The 15,519-nt window shown below is 35.1% G+C and overlaps 1 pseudogene across 9 annotated transcripts in view; it reads left to right on the top strand.

The window, feature by feature from the left end:
• LOC311439799 (heparan sulfate glucosamine 3-O-sulfotransferase 1 pseudogene) overlaps positions 1 to 15,519 on the top strand; it is a 163,531-nt pseudogene that overhangs the window by 137,942 nt on the left and 10,070 nt on the right. For 2 of the 9 annotated variants that reach the window (XR_014698922.1, XR_014698923.1), the window contains exons 2-3: positions 2,696 to 2,806; positions 4,982 to 5,114. The exons of 3 other annotated variants lie outside the window; for them this stretch is intronic. The product of XR_014698922.1 is annotated as a heparan sulfate glucosamine 3-O-sulfotransferase 1 pseudogene (transcript). Of the gene's footprint in view, positions 1 to 2,695; positions 2,807 to 4,981; positions 5,115 to 5,330; positions 5,430 to 15,519 lie in introns of those variants that run through there. 4 more of the 9 variants (XR_014698924.1, XR_014698926.1, XR_014698927.1 and 1 more) reach the window with 4 other exon arrangements.

Consider the following 15,519-nt stretch of genomic DNA (forward strand, 5'->3'; position numbering starts at 1 on the left):
ACGAAAAAATAAGGGCATTATTAAAGAAACAGTGAAGTTTTTGTTATAGCAAGTAAGCTTCATGGATGTAGGGGAGAAAAAAATCATTGCAGGTGTGATTTTCTTTGCAATATAAATGAGAATAAATTTACAAAAATATTTGGGCAGTTTTTGTTGTAACAGGAAAGTAAATAAATCGTTAGAAGTTTCCATTTAAAGGTAGAAATAGCAGTAAAATTAAAAAGGTTTAAAAATATTCAAAACCAGAGAAAATGTCTTCTTTCTCCAGAACTGGGAAAAAAAAAAAAAAAAAAAAAAAAAAAAGAGAGAGAGAGAGAAATAGAAATATCCCTGTGGGGATTTTTATATAGTTTTCCAGAAGATGTTTTGTGACAGAATATTTTATCAATTTTCTTCTTTAGAACTAGGTAAACCCAGCCACAAATTAGGACAAACTTGCTTTACACTTGCATAGTTTACAGAGCAAAAAGTACAACGTACTTTGGAAGCCCAAAGAAAGTTACATTTCTGAATTTTTCATGTAGACTTTGTCCTTTACTTATGTTCACTATATATAAAGTTTCAAAGTCTAATTTCTGCATTTTTATGCTAGTAGTCAGTTTCAGTTGAAGGCTTTGTAAATCCATCAAGCAATGACTCTAAAGCACTAGACAGTGTTTTTTGAATTGCACATAGAAGCAATAGAGAATATAATGGTTGGCACATGCTGATAATAATAATAAAAAAATTTGGCCTCAGCAACATATGAATTAGATTTTCCCGTTCAGTCTCCAAAATACCCCTTTCCTTATTCTGCTAGGAAAGAATGCACAGATTATATCCTATCCTGTTCATCTAGAACACCCCTTTGTTTTGTTTTCTTTCATATACACAAACTTGTGGTCTGTTCCTTCTTCATCTGCCTTCAGTTAAATTCCTTCCTGAACCTCTTTCTGTGAAAGAAATTTTGATTGATTGATTGACTTACATAATCTACAATTTGCTTGATATTTAACTTAATGTTTTTGGCTGTCTTTTACATTGCCATCTCTGTGGTGGATAAATAACAACTGCAAGAAAATTAGAAGGGTTCTGTGGGATGAGATCCTAAAGAGACAGTTTAAGGACTTTTTTTGGAAGTATCATGTCTTTAAAGTAGCTTCCAGCTAAACAGATCAGAACTGCTCCTGCTACACAGGATATTAACAACAAATAATTGTTCATATTTATGTCCTAAATTCATACAGTATGAAATGTATTGCTTGTGCAGCATATTGTATAGGTAGATAAAGCCAGTATTTTGTTAGTATTATACTATTATTGTATACTATTAATATGTATTTTGAAGGTATATGTATCTCCCAGTATTGAAACACAGGCACACATTTAAATGTAGGTGTGTGCCACCCTTTGATCGAGTTAGCACCTCCCAGGCAATGTATTGGTATTTTGAACCATCTGCTTGTTTTGGTCTTGGACTTCAAGTGCTAAGTATATATATTTTGGTTAAACCTCCTCACAAAGACGCACCAACCAATTGGTATGTAACGAATGAAGACATCCAATATTCCATTAGTTAAAGATAATAGAAAAGAAAATAACAAGAAGGTAGAGTAAAAAAAAAAAAAAAAACCCTAACAAAACAGTTTGTTAAACACATAAAACTAGCATTATTTCAAATGCATCAGGATCAGGAACAGGAAGCCTGTCTTTACACAGAAAAGTTTGCAAATGATATTAAATTAATAAAAAAAGAACAGGAGAAATAATAATAAACAAAACCAAAACAATTTTTCCCCCAAAGAATGGACTTCAAACTGACAATTACAGTTCAAGAACTTCACTGTGAAATTGTATATTCATAGAGATATATATTCACTCTGACCTATGAGAACAGTCTCAGTAGCAGTCAAAAAAAAAAAAAAAGAATATTAGGAATTTTTAGAAAGGAAGAGAACAAAGTAGCAAACGTCATGGTTCAAAGGAGTATCACAGTGATGCGCTTCACCTCAAGTGAAGGATGATTACGTATTTCAAACAAGGAGGAAGTAGAACTAGGAGTTTTCAGTCTTGGAAGAAGAAAATTGAAGGAGGATATGACAAGTTTATCAACTCACTGGCTTTTCTACTGCAATGACATTGGGCATTAAATTAAACTAGTAGGTTGGCTTGTAACTTCAGGGATGGAGCCCTGGATTTGATCTTTAGTGGGTTTGTTTTAGTTTTACTTAATCTAAAATTAACATCTACATTGAGATAAATGGGTTAGTCTTTCAAGGTCTTCATTGTTATTGTCTACTTTCACATCTAATTATATTTTAATTTATTCACTGCATGTATTGATGTCTTTTTTTGTCTGCATTTAGGCACGTATTGACTGTCTTGTACTTAAGTCCTACACTTTCTTGTTAATACATCTTGAATGAGACTTGTGCTGTTCAGTTCAGTGTTTATTGGCAGAAAGTTACTTTAGATTACATAATTTTTAAGCATTAGAAAAACACTATGAAATATCTTTTACTAATGGCCCTGATGATGGAGGAGATAATACATAGGTAACACTAAATGAGGAAGGGTGCAAGCATACTGGAGGGCAGGACTGGGTGCTAAAATGTTGTTGGTATATTCAAGAAATTGTTTGAGTAAAATAAGCTACAATTTGATAGGACAAGTACAAGTAGAAACATACAAAAATAATTAACTGTACAAATTGCAGGTCTGGAGTCACTGACTGTCCAATACACCTGCACAGAAGAATTTCATGTGATTTGATGGATTACAAATTGCCCAAGAATTAATGCTATCCAAGCAGAAGAGCTGGAAAAATGTAAGGATTATTTAAGTGGGTATTTAATTGTTCTCAACAGTGCAACCTGATGTGGTGGTTTTACCGTGCTGGGCAGCTAAGCCCCACAACCGCTCTCTCACTCCCCCTCTTTTAGATGAGGAGGGGGAGAAGTAAAGCAAAGAACAGGGGAGAGGCTTTGGTGTTGTGTTTGAGCTGGATAGAGTCTTGTTTTAGCAACAGAGTCTTGATATCAGTAAGAGTCGTAAGAAGTCTAGAAATGTGACTGACAAGCCAAAATTAAATGAACTTTATTATCATAGAACCTCTTAAGTTTATCTTTGTACAGTGTAACATCTTCAAAGTCATTAAAGGCTGTTACTTAATCATGTTATTTCATGCACTTGCATTTATAATACATAGATGAATCTGGGTTCCTGACTTTCTCTGCTAGCTTGCTTTTTTTTTTTTTTTTTTTTTTTTTTTACAGCCTTTTCTCCTCTGTCATGTGATGCCAGTCTCTCATGCTGGTTTCCTTTTTATGTTTTCTGTAAGTGAGCCAACTTTGTTTGTATTTTCAATATCAATTTAAGACCATATGCTCTAATTGTACAGTTCCTGATCTTTACTAGTTAGTGAAAATCAAAAAGCTCTGACAGTAGAAATCACTTATTCAAAAATGGAGATTAGCCAGTGTTCTTCTTTCTATAGAATGCAATAAACTGAACAAAAGCATACTAACCTATTAAAATGATCTATTCTTTATTTGTGTAAAATTTATTTGGAAAATATATTATTAGTAAATTGTTATTCATTTTATATGAGCTACCCTCTAGTTATCCCAGAAGACCAGTCTTCTGTGAGCTACCTACTAGTTATTCTGATCCCAGAAATGCAGATTTCTCAAATTGAATTGTTATCCTTTGAGCTCTTGAACTCTTTCATAATAGATTGTTTAAGGCAGTAAGTAGTGCACAATGAAATATAATTTAAAATGTTTTGTTTCTTTGTTGGCTGTGTTCCTCCCTCTCTCCCTCCCTCCCTCCTTGTTTGCATTAGTAAGTCTTCACTAATATTCAGTGGCAGTGACACTCCCAGACTGAAAGAAAATTCCATTTTGTCAGTTTCAATTTTGTTGCCTTCTTATGTCACTGTAGAGCATTTTTTCCTGCACTTGCAAGTCAAATGCCAGTTCATTTGTGTAACGTAGCAATTGAAGTCCAAACTCCTGAGAAAATCAAAAGATGTGTATTTTTGTCTCCTTATAGTAACAACTTATTCTGCAATCTTCTGTTGTTAGCCACCTCTGAAGTCCTTCTTTCTACTACACCTTTTTTTTTAATAGAGATTAGGCAGAATGAAATGCACTATTCCTAGTCTTTGAACCATTAAATTAATGCATTAAAATTATCCTGACATTCTCTCTCTCAACTTTTGCATACTAATAGTGTGCTTGCCTTTGTCCAATACTATGCATCAGAAGTTTTCATTGAGATTTTGAGTGTTTCATAAAGAATCCTAGGGGTAGGACTTTCCAAGAACTTTGAAGGATCTAGGTGTCCATCTGTAATTTGAAATTCAAATTTCAAAGGCATAAGTAACTGAAGTTCCCTTAGGCTCCTTTGAAACTCTCAGCCTGTGTCTTTTTCTGAAGAACTGTGTGGTGCAAGGTTCTGAATTAACTGGATGATGAAAATTTCTTGTGAATTCCTACACTTTTGGTTTCTGACCTAGTTTTTATCCACTTTTACTTTTTGCCCCTAAACTAATAGTGAAATACTTTGTCAAAAGGTCAAGTAAACCATTGTGGGTTTTTCTTGTTTGTTTGTTTTTGTTTTTTTTTACTTGTTCTTTTCCTCCTACTATTTTGCTTGTATAATCAGTGGAATCTAAGAGCCTTGTAAAAATTTCACTCAAGAAAAAGGGATATGTGTTGGATTGTGTGGTGGTGGAGGTCACCTAAATAATATATTTTTGTATATAAGGGTTTCCTGACATATTTTCTTTTCAGTGTATTTTCTCCCAGTTTCTCCAGCAACCATGACTTTTTTTAGTATTCAAAACCTTACCATTTTTATCTTTCAGCAAGGGGGCTGATAGTTTGTCAACTCCATAATTTCACCCTTCCCCCACCCCCCCCCAAAAAAAAAAAAAAAAAAAAAAGAACATATTTCTACACGTTTGGTGATTTAACATTTTCTTACTGTTCAACTGTAGAAATACACCTCAATCTTAAGGAATCCATTTTATGATACATCTTCACCTTTCCATCACCTGGGCCTTCAAGGTATGTGTTTTTGCTTTTGCAATGCCACTGCAAGGTGAGAAGTGTAATTCTGAAGACCACAAGGTATGTAAGAGGGGAATATTTCAAAAACTTTAGATTGTCGTAAATTTGCTACTAGTTATTGTATGACAGACATCTAGTGGACTAATCTATTAAGGACTGGTGTAAATGCTTCTGGAAAAGTTCACCCTTAAGGCTTGTCTTCAAGGAGAAATTACTGTAAGGAGGCTCAGGTGTATATTTTAAAACACATCAGCTGTTGAGCTCTGATTCCCCATGCAAAAAGTCTTAGAGTGTGAGGATGGTTGTACTTGCAGAGTATGTTATCAACTGTAAGTTCAAATTCTATCTTGCTTTGACATGGCATCACTGTCTAAGGTATGTTTGCTTCACCCCCCACAGGAAAGCATAGAGATTGAACTCAGATTCATTCAGTCTCCACATCAAGCAAAACTGTGAAACCTTTTCTCTTCCTACCTTTCTGAACATATTGCATAAATATAGAATCTAACTTTGGTCACTACAATTATTAATAGTATGGTTTTTTATTAATAGTATGTTTTTTGTCTATGGATGCATAATTTTTTGCTTTTGTATTGTTTATTGCATTACTCCTTTCCTCTTTCACTATCATTTTAGCAGTGCTTGGTTACATGTTATAATCTAAAATACTTCACATCTAATTTCTCTTACATACTTAAGAGCACAGAAGATCTATAAAACAGATTTATGGAATGGGTTGGACTTCATGATTTATTTCTCCTGCTACTTTTCAATTTCACTGAAATCTGATTTCTGAAATATTCTCAGACTGTGACCCACAATTATATCAGTCAGTTTTTTAATGTCAGGGAAATACAGTTGCATTTTATGAATGTTTTTGACATGCTACTCTCTAATTTCTTGTATAATGTTGGTAAGCTTCATAGCATAGGAATTGATTCTTGCACATTTAATAACTGAATCCTTTCTTTCTCATGCATGTACTTCAATGTTCTTTAATTCTAACAACTTAATTCTGATCTCAAAAATTTACTCTGAAGTGTAATCATTGTCTATAAACTCAGAGTAACTGACTTTTTATTTTGGTTAGAATTCCCTTTAAGGCATCAATAGGTGTGACAGCTTTCTGAGTGCATCCTTGTCAGACTTTCCCCCTGGACAGAAAGGTTCTGGAAGAAATTTAACCTGCTTTTAATATTAATGTTAGTTTAGCTTGAAATGTATTTGTATTGATAGATGCTGTAAAAAGGAAGTGGAACACGAGTGGGAAAATATTTCAACTAAGAAATATCAAACTATATGTCTAAGATTAAAACTCAGCATTAAAAAATGTAAAATAATATATACAATTTATAGTTTACAGAAGAAATACTGTCTTCTCCTGAAAGGAAAAGCTATTACCATTGTTTTAAAACAGAGCTGGCATCAATAACTGGTAGCTTACACTTGTATTACTTGCATTACCTTTTTTTAGCATGCTATAAACAGAAATAACTATTCTGTATTTTATAGTTCCAAATTAAATTTTAAATCCAGATTTATTTTCCCCTGTGGAGACATTTTTAAGGTAGGAGGATGGAACATTTATAAGCAGAATGTATATTAAAAAAAAAAAAAAAAAAAAAAAAGCCCTTTACTGCCACAAAATTAAACATGATGTTGCTTTAAATAGAAGCATAATAAATAGAAGGACTGGGAGGAAATAGTATTATGAATGTGTTGTACAAACGACTTTATGTATAATTGACCAAGCAGTGGGATACTAAAAGCTGAGAGCACGAGGACAGATAAGGTATGATAAGTAATGCTGGTATTCTGGTATTTCAGCAAATATCCTCTTACCCTAAATAAATTTCATACTAATCTTTACAAAATACTGCATGTTTTTTTTGTTTGTTTTGGTTGGTTGGTTTGGTTGTTGTTTTTGTTGTTTGTTTGTTTTTTAAATTCTTCTGAAACAGTGCAAGGCTTCGACATGTATCAACAGCTGCAAATAGGTAGTCTGCAAATGTTTGCCAGAGAATAATTACACATACTCTGGTATGTTTCTTATTTCTTGCTGAGCTTGAAAATGGATGTGTCCGTGTCTTAAAACAGCTGAGCTTCAGTTGAGTTCTCAGCCACCCTTGAGACACAAAAACTACAAACGCTCAATAGCTTTGAAGTTTACATCACCCTTTATGTAGGGAATTAAGATTCTCTTGTCTTACATTCAACAGTATCCAACTTCATTTTATTAATGCAATAGAATAGTACTTTATTCTCCATGAGTAAAGGCAACAGAAACTGTTTCAGATTTTATGTTCTTTTAGGCAATCTGATTTGAAAGTGTTGGTTTGGTGCTTCACTTTCTGTTTCTTTGTTTTCTATGAATCACGCTGGACCCGCAAATTAACTGTTATTCAGATATTATTTGTTCTTGTCCTGGTTTTAGCTTTCAAAAAGTTTAAAGTAACTGCTAAGCTATTGACAAAGGATGCCTCAGAAAGCCTACTGAAAATATATCTGTAAGCCCTCCAGAAAAAAAATTAGTATGCATTGAAAAGGAGGGAAAAAAAAAAGTACTTAGAGTTAAAATAGAGTGGGATTTTTATTTTATTTTATTTTTAATTGCACCATTCATAGGGGCTGACAAGTGTGTTTATGGGGCAGAAGAAACTAGGAACTGGATATGCAAGTTGTGTATTTTATGTTTAATACCATCACATACAAACACCCACAATCTTGTTTTATATAATAATGCCTTGGTGGTAATGGAGAATAAGTAAAAGAGAAATGAGTACTGATACTCAACTTGTTTTTAACTTGAGGAAAAAAATAAATGGACTAGAACAGTATGGAAAGCGTGGGTCATAAACCATACAGTATGACCATACATTAAAATGGAATGCCATTTTAATTGTGGCTATAAAAGAGCAATGATAGATCACAACATTGATTACCTCCTCCTACAGAAAGCAAAGATCTTTTGTCAGTCTGGAACTGAAATAACAAAAAACTATGCTTTTGTTAGTTTATTTCTGTGGAATGCCATTCCTGACTTCATTAGGAGGGAGAGAGTCTGAGAGGGAGATTGAGAATGAAAGATAATGAAAGTACTTTTTGTCTTGATGACGTATTAAGGTATTGATCCTTGATGAATTGTCCCGGTGTTGTGGCAATATAATACCATTCTGCTGTTATGCAGTATCTTTTTGAATAGCTGAAAAGTAAAGGTTTTACAATGATGTAAAGTACATGTGTTGTACAATCTACCCACTGGTAACAGAATGACTTTTAACATTCTGACCATTTATTGCTCTAATTAATATACAGTTAATTATGGGAAATGTGTCAGAGACCCTTCCTACCTCTGCCTTTTTCTCTATTACTGTTTCAAACACCTTGCCAACTACCAGAATACTGACAACAAATTTGAAACTTAAGGAGAAACTGTTAAAAGGACATTATAATATGTCTAGGTACAGCAGATGTTTAATGCTGCTATTTCAGATAGAAAAGTACTAATTATTAACTTTATCATTAGTCAGCAAACACAATGGTTGAATCTGGGAGGGAATCTTAATATGCTCTGATTCAGTCTTTGACCAAATCTATTATGGCTCCTTCTACTTAGAGTTTCTAATGTGACAAACTCTTACCATTTGTCACAAGTCTCACAAATTTGAAGTCTTAAAGTTCAGATCTCGAATGTTTGTGATGGCTCCTAAGTATGATTTTTACCTTAAAGACCTAGGTGGAAATTGACAGACAGAGCTTAAAGGCTCCAAAGAGCCTTTAGTGCCTGTAGGCACTGTCAGCCATCAAAGAGCCTTTCTGAGAAGTTTTAACTGATATGAAGTGAAGCAGCATTAAATGAAGAGTGTGGACAGCTTATTTGGGTGCAAAGTAGCACTTGGCTATAGGGGAGAAGTGATGCTGTATGGCAGGGAACATGTTCTGCTTGAATTAACCATGCTATTTGATGCAGTGGTACTGCAGCTATTTTTCCCCTGGCTTTTCAGGTTTAGAGCACAACCAAATAAAATGTTTTTGTGGGCATACTTTAAGCTGCCCTAAGCTTAAAATGCAGAGATTCTTTTTGCACAGAGAAGTTGTCATAATAACTGGCTGGACTGAGAGGAAAGAGAAGGATTTGCTTTTTTTTTCCCACTGAAGCTTAAGAGTTTTTGTCATACATTTGGATACCTTTAATACTTTGACTTCAGTTGAGTTATTGACATGCCTACGGGTTCATCCTGCACATTAGAGTTTATAAGACTAGGATGGCAGAGAAGCTTTTTTAAGTTCTGTCTTTCTGAACTGAGAAGTGCAAAATGCAGTCAGATGGAGCCCCTACTAAATCTCAGAAATCCTGGTGATAAACCTAGGAAATGTTTGATATTAGCTATCTGCTCTCAGACTGTCAGTGGTAAGTATTCTTTTACTGTATTTTAATATATTACTTCAACAGTGGGAACAGGTCTGTTAAAAAGCAAAGGATTTCTGCTTGTCTTCGTTATCCAGAAAATAATCTGTTTTGTACTTAATCTGTGTTTTTAGGCCAAAAACTCAATGACTGTCATCTTTCACCCTCTGCTTTAGTATGAGGAGCAGTGCCAAAGAAGCTTGAGTTTGGCACAACTGGTCTATTCTCTGTGTTGTGTTCTGGTTATTAGGCATTTTCAAATGAGCCTTCAATTGCCTTCATTCCTATGTCTCTACAGCAGCCTGCTGGGTTGGACATGCATGTAACTTGATAATGAGTATCTGTGTTGAAGGCAGTAATAAATTTTTTTATTCAAGAAGAGTATTATGTTTTCCAATGTGTTTGCCTGTTCTGTATCTTCTCTCTATAATGGTATTGCATTTAACTTCTCCTTTGTTATCAGGGATTTGCTTACCAGTATGACAGAGTTTTTCCTCTTCACTACCTTCTGTAGTAATCAGTTTTAAGAATGAATTGTTAGGCTTTATGTAGTCTCTGACTTCAAGTTCTGTATGTTTACTTTGAGGAAAGGTAGGCTGTGGATATTTTTTCATATAATCTTTGATTTTCTGATGCTCAAAGTCTCTAAGCATACCTAAATTCAGTGTGGATTTTGTGTCTTTCTTAGTTTGACAGGTCATTATTATTTCATCAGGCTTTAATACTCAGGCCTTTTGTCCCTTACAATTGTCTTGATCTTGCCTCTTATCAGGACCTAAGTCAGTAACCAACATTTCAAAATTAGCTTTTCATCTTTAAATCAGTTATCTTAATGACTTATGTTTTCAGCTTCTTTATATTTTCTCACAATGTCTGTTTTATAGTCATTCATTAAATAAATAAATAAATAAATAAACTACTCCTATGGGATGTGTGACATTTTTCATGATCCTGAGTTAACTAAAATCTTTCTAAAATACCAAGGACTTAAGAACTAGCTATAGTCAGAGAAATAAATACGTTCTTTGATTTCATGCACTTATGAAGCATTTCTTAAACATTGTTCAGTCAACATTTACAAGGGTAATACCAGGGCCTTGGTAAACTCTCCTGAGAAGTTACTAAAAAGAGTAGGTAAGATACTAGAGGGTAGGTAAGAGTAGGTAATAGATCTAAGTATATATAGGAGTAGGTAAGCTACAAAGGGGCGTACTTGGTTGAAGTGTTTAACTTTGGGAGAGAGTTCAAGGTGGGAACAAAGGAGCCTCCTGGCCCATGAGCCTCCTGCTTTGTGGCTTCTCTCCCTGGCTAACTTGCCACATCATTCCTGGCTGCCCTGGGTAGCTCCTAGTTCAGCTGCCACCATCTGTTAAGCACTGTCTGGAGTGTTCTCACCCTGCATTGGAGCTGTGCTAAGAACTCAAGGAATAATATTGACAAGTTCTGCCCAGAAAAAACTCTCCTGTGAGACAGAGTTTTCCCTTTTCATAGTCTCTGAAGTTGTAGTGCTTCAGAATCCCTACCAGTTCAGATTAACAAGTGTTTATTGTCGTTTTTGTAGTGCCAGGAAGCACTCACTCTGGAAGCACTCACTAGCATCTCTGTTACACTCTCACTACTGTGAGAACATAGATGTTCTGTAGGAATTTGCTGTTTCATACAACATAGAGCTTCGTTTCCCTAGTGAATGCTTCTGCTGTCATCTCTTACCTTCTGAGGAATCTTTTCCTTTGAAAGACAAGTCTCATAAATCTGCAGCAAATTCATTCTAATTTGAATTCCTAAACATCAGTGAGTATCAAGGTTTTCTTTGTGACAATGGAAGTGGATAAATGAATAATATTCTAAGATTTAGAAGAGAGGTAGAAAAATTGAAGTTTTGTCTTAGTAAGATCTGTAGAAATGAACACAGAAGCTAGTTATCAGCTATTTATCATTTTATAATTACGCAGTTACTGCTTATTTGGGTGAAGGCCTGGCATGGGATCTTTGTCACTTCTGTTTGTATTGGTCCTGATGTATAATTAACAATTACAAGTGTAAGTTTAATTCAATAAATTGATAATGCGGTTCCATTTGAAATATGCCAATGTGATATGTAGAGTGACTACACATATACAATTGGCCTTGTCATCAGTATTAATCTGACTGCTATCTGTATTTTATATCTTAATAGGAACAGAATTTATTTTCTCTGTTTAGCGGCATGCTTAGACTGTGCCCAGTTTTACAGAGGGGTCTTTATGAAATTATAATTCAGTAACCTTTATGTGGATGGTTTTATTATGTGGGTGGTTGATTATGATATTTTAAAAGATATCATAAAATATAATTTTGTAGGCTACATCTGTAGGAAGTTTATTTAGCACAAAAAAAAAAAAGATTATTTTTACTGTATATATTACTGTATATACTGCTATAAATTTGCAGTCATATTATCATCAGGCTATTTTCTATCTTGAGTTATCAGAAATAGGAATTAGAAAGCATTATGCTAGCCTTAGGGAAGCAAATTTTTTCAAAACTTGTATCTGCTAATATCACCTGCCAATGATTTAATGTGTTTATAGTTTATGCTAACCTTTCTTAGCTTTTCTTTAAGTCCATTATAGTCTGTGTACCTGGTAGAAGTGAAGCCTGCAGCCAGATGATGTTATTTTGCAGCTCCTGTCTTTAGCCACCAAATACCTATTTTCTTTTTTATTCTTATTTTCACTCCGAAATATAGTAACTGTCGGCTGTTACAAAACTGCAATTTCGTTTGTAAAAGCTTCATCCAAAGAAATTCATTGCTGATATTAGGACTTGAAAATGTTAATTTCTTTGTCTTTTTTTGGGATAGTTTAGGTTTTTGTGTTGAAGCTTATAGAGACACAGTTAGACTCTTTCATTTCTGGAAGAGTTACAACAACAAGACAGCATTCTGTGACAGACTGTGGCATCAAGTTTTTTAGGAAGCACCCCTTTTGGGAAAGGTGTCTTAGTGCATCGCCTTTCTAAAAATACATCTATACTTTAAGTAAAATGAAAGTGATCAAAATACATAAGTCCATACAAAAACATTAGCATTCTTTATCAGTAATACGAATTACTGCAATGTTTATTTGTTTCTGGGATCCGTGGTCCTTTTTGTCTTTCTTAGTCTCTTACTCTTGGCATAACCAGAGCCCAGTGGAACTCAAGTTGAAACTCTGTTGCAAAGCTGCAAGGTGTTAGGTGTTATTTTACTCAGCCTGTCTTGCTTTCTACAGTTTGCATCAGATATTTTCCATGACAGATGTGGAAGGTACTTTTCATGTCAAAGCTGTGTATATCCATGGAAACTGACTAACATTCCCTGACAGATATTTGATAAAGCCCAGTAATGACAATGGGAACATGATTTTATTATTACCATTAATCTGGCAGTGGAATATAGAGTAAACATGTAGCAGAATAGTTTCATGCTCTTTCTGAAGATAAATGGTTATCATGTGCTGATAAATCTCCTTTCACACTTCGTAAGTTTCATGGAATGCTTGAGGTAAAATATATATTATTTTACCTCAAAATATATAATATGTAGCAGAGCTACAGGCTGGGAGAGGAATGGTTGGAGAGCTGCCAGGCAGAGAAGGACCTGGGAGTGATGGTGGATAGTCGGCTGAATATGAGCCAGCAGTGTGCTCAGGTGGCCAAGAAGGCCAACGGCATCCTGGCTTGTATCAGGAACAGTGTGACCAGCAGGGCTAGGGAGGTGATCGTCCCCCTGTACTCAGCTCTGGTGAGGCCGCACCTCGAGTACTGTGTTCAGTTTTGGGCCCCTCGCTACAAGAAGGACATGGAGGTGCTTGAGCGGGTGCAGAGAAGGGCAACGAAGCTGGTGAGGGGCCTGGAGAACAAGTCCTACGAGGAGCGGCTGAGGGAGCTGGGCTTGTTCAGCCTGGAGAAGAGGAGGCTCAAGGGTGACCTTATCGCTCTTTATAGGTACCTCAAGGGAGGCTGTAGCGAGGTGGGGGTTGGCCTGTTCTCCCACGTGCCTGGTGACAGGACGAGGGGGAATGGGCTTAAGTTGAGCCAGGGGAGTTTTAGGTTAGATGTTAGGAAGAACTTCTTCACTGAAAGGGTTGTGAGGCACTGGAACAGGCTGCCCAGGGAAGTGGTGGAGTCACCATCCCTGGAGGTCTTCAAAAGACGTTTAGATGTAGAGCTTAGGGAAATGGTTTAGTGGGGACTGTTAGCGTTAGGTCAGAGGTTGGACTCGATGATCTTGAGGTCTCTTCCAACCTAGAAAATTCTGTGATTCTGTGTGATTATAACTTACACTTTTACCTGTAATGATGCGTTATTGAATTCAGGTTCACCTATGTAGTGCTTTCAAATGCCTCTCTCTAATGCCAATGTACTTTTTTTTTTTTTCCATTCATTTATTTTACTGGCCCATCTATTGTCAAATCTCTATCTGTTCTGTAGCATTTATTGTACAAGAATTAGAATTCAAATACATTTTTTTGCAGCTTTACCTTTTCCTTCAGGACCTATCTTTAGGCAAGCCTACTAATGAAGCTGTTCTTAACTACTTTAATTTGCATAGGCAACTCCTCTTAAAATGTAAGGATAGCTGAGCAAATGTTTTTTGGGGTGAAGTGCCATGCCTCATACTGACTTTTGTAAATTATTTGACTGATTCATTCCCGTATAGAGCTGTACGTGGAGTTCAAATTCAATTTGTTGACTGAAATGGTTTTGGAAATGGTATTTTTCACTTTAGATCTTGGGCAGAAGTTTTCTTTACAAATAGAGGTGCTGTTTCTTCCACCAGATGTGCCTCTTCTCCTGTATTAGACAACTCATCTACTTGCATATTTGCTTTCTGGCTATGTTCAGTAAAAGAAGTTAAATTAGTGGTGCTATTTAAACCGTTAAAATAATCCAGCTCATTTGCAATTTCTCCTAACTCAGTCCAATCTGCTGCAGAAACAGCAGATTTTACATGGGTTACCAATACTGTCCAAAGAGATAGCCTTTCCTGCTAGGAGAGGAAGCAATGGAGCACTTGAACAATTCTTTGCAGCAGAGATGAAGAACAGTAAATCCAGCTATTGGTCAATGATAAACATAATAAGAGCATAATAATAGTATAATCATGTCTTTAGATGGTAACACCTCTAACCCAAAAGTATGTCCCCAGCCTAAATAGCCACATATCATAAAAACAGTTGTTCTTGTAATTATTTTCAGTATGTTTTGGATTTCTTTTTAATACCTTGAAAGACATATTTAAGCACATTTAAAGAAAACAATGTTTGTAAAGTACTCTTTTCACTTATACACTCTAATTTTAATATTATGTGAGCTTTAAGACTGAAATTGTGTGGAATGAAAATGTACTTTGCTATTCAATACCCTTGGTAGTCATCCAAGCTTAACCAGATTACACTAATATATTTTTAGTGAGAGCTGAGACAAAATTCCACCATAGAAGCCTGAGCCTATATAAAGTTCACTTTGATTGGGATTTGATTGCAAAACTAAAAATGAGATTTCGTTCTTTTTGAAAGGTCATAAACTTGCATTCCATTTTAAACAACTCTGGAAAAGAATTCTGCATTCTTGCAGAAATGTGACAATGCTAGAATTGCATGTGGTTTTGTAACACCAAGCCCTATGAAAGCTTCTACTTCAAGTTTCATATGTACAAAAATGTATTTCTTTATCTGGGATTCTTCTAAATCAGATCACAGTGAGACTTTCAGGACACAGTTCTGCACATACTAAGCTGTAGCTATTGCTAATTTCATTCTAACACAAACCTAAGGTAATTGCACTGCATCTATTAAATAATCTATTCATAATTGTTTCTATGTAGGAAAATTTTTCAAAATTTTAAATATTCTTTACACTTCACACAGAATACATTTCTATGCCCTCATTGTCTTCTGAACTCAGCCTAGACATATCTGACCTGTGGGGGTAGAAATGGCTGAATTTTTTCGGTTTCACCTCATATTAAAGAGGATACTTTCATTTCAACCATGTGCCCAGTGTTTTTTTAATACATCATTTCTCAAATGATTC

This window comes from Aythya ferina (assembly GCF_964211825.1).
Source record: "Aythya ferina genome assembly, chromosome: 7".
Taxonomy (NCBI): domain Eukaryota; kingdom Metazoa; phylum Chordata; class Aves; order Anseriformes; family Anatidae; genus Aythya; species Aythya ferina.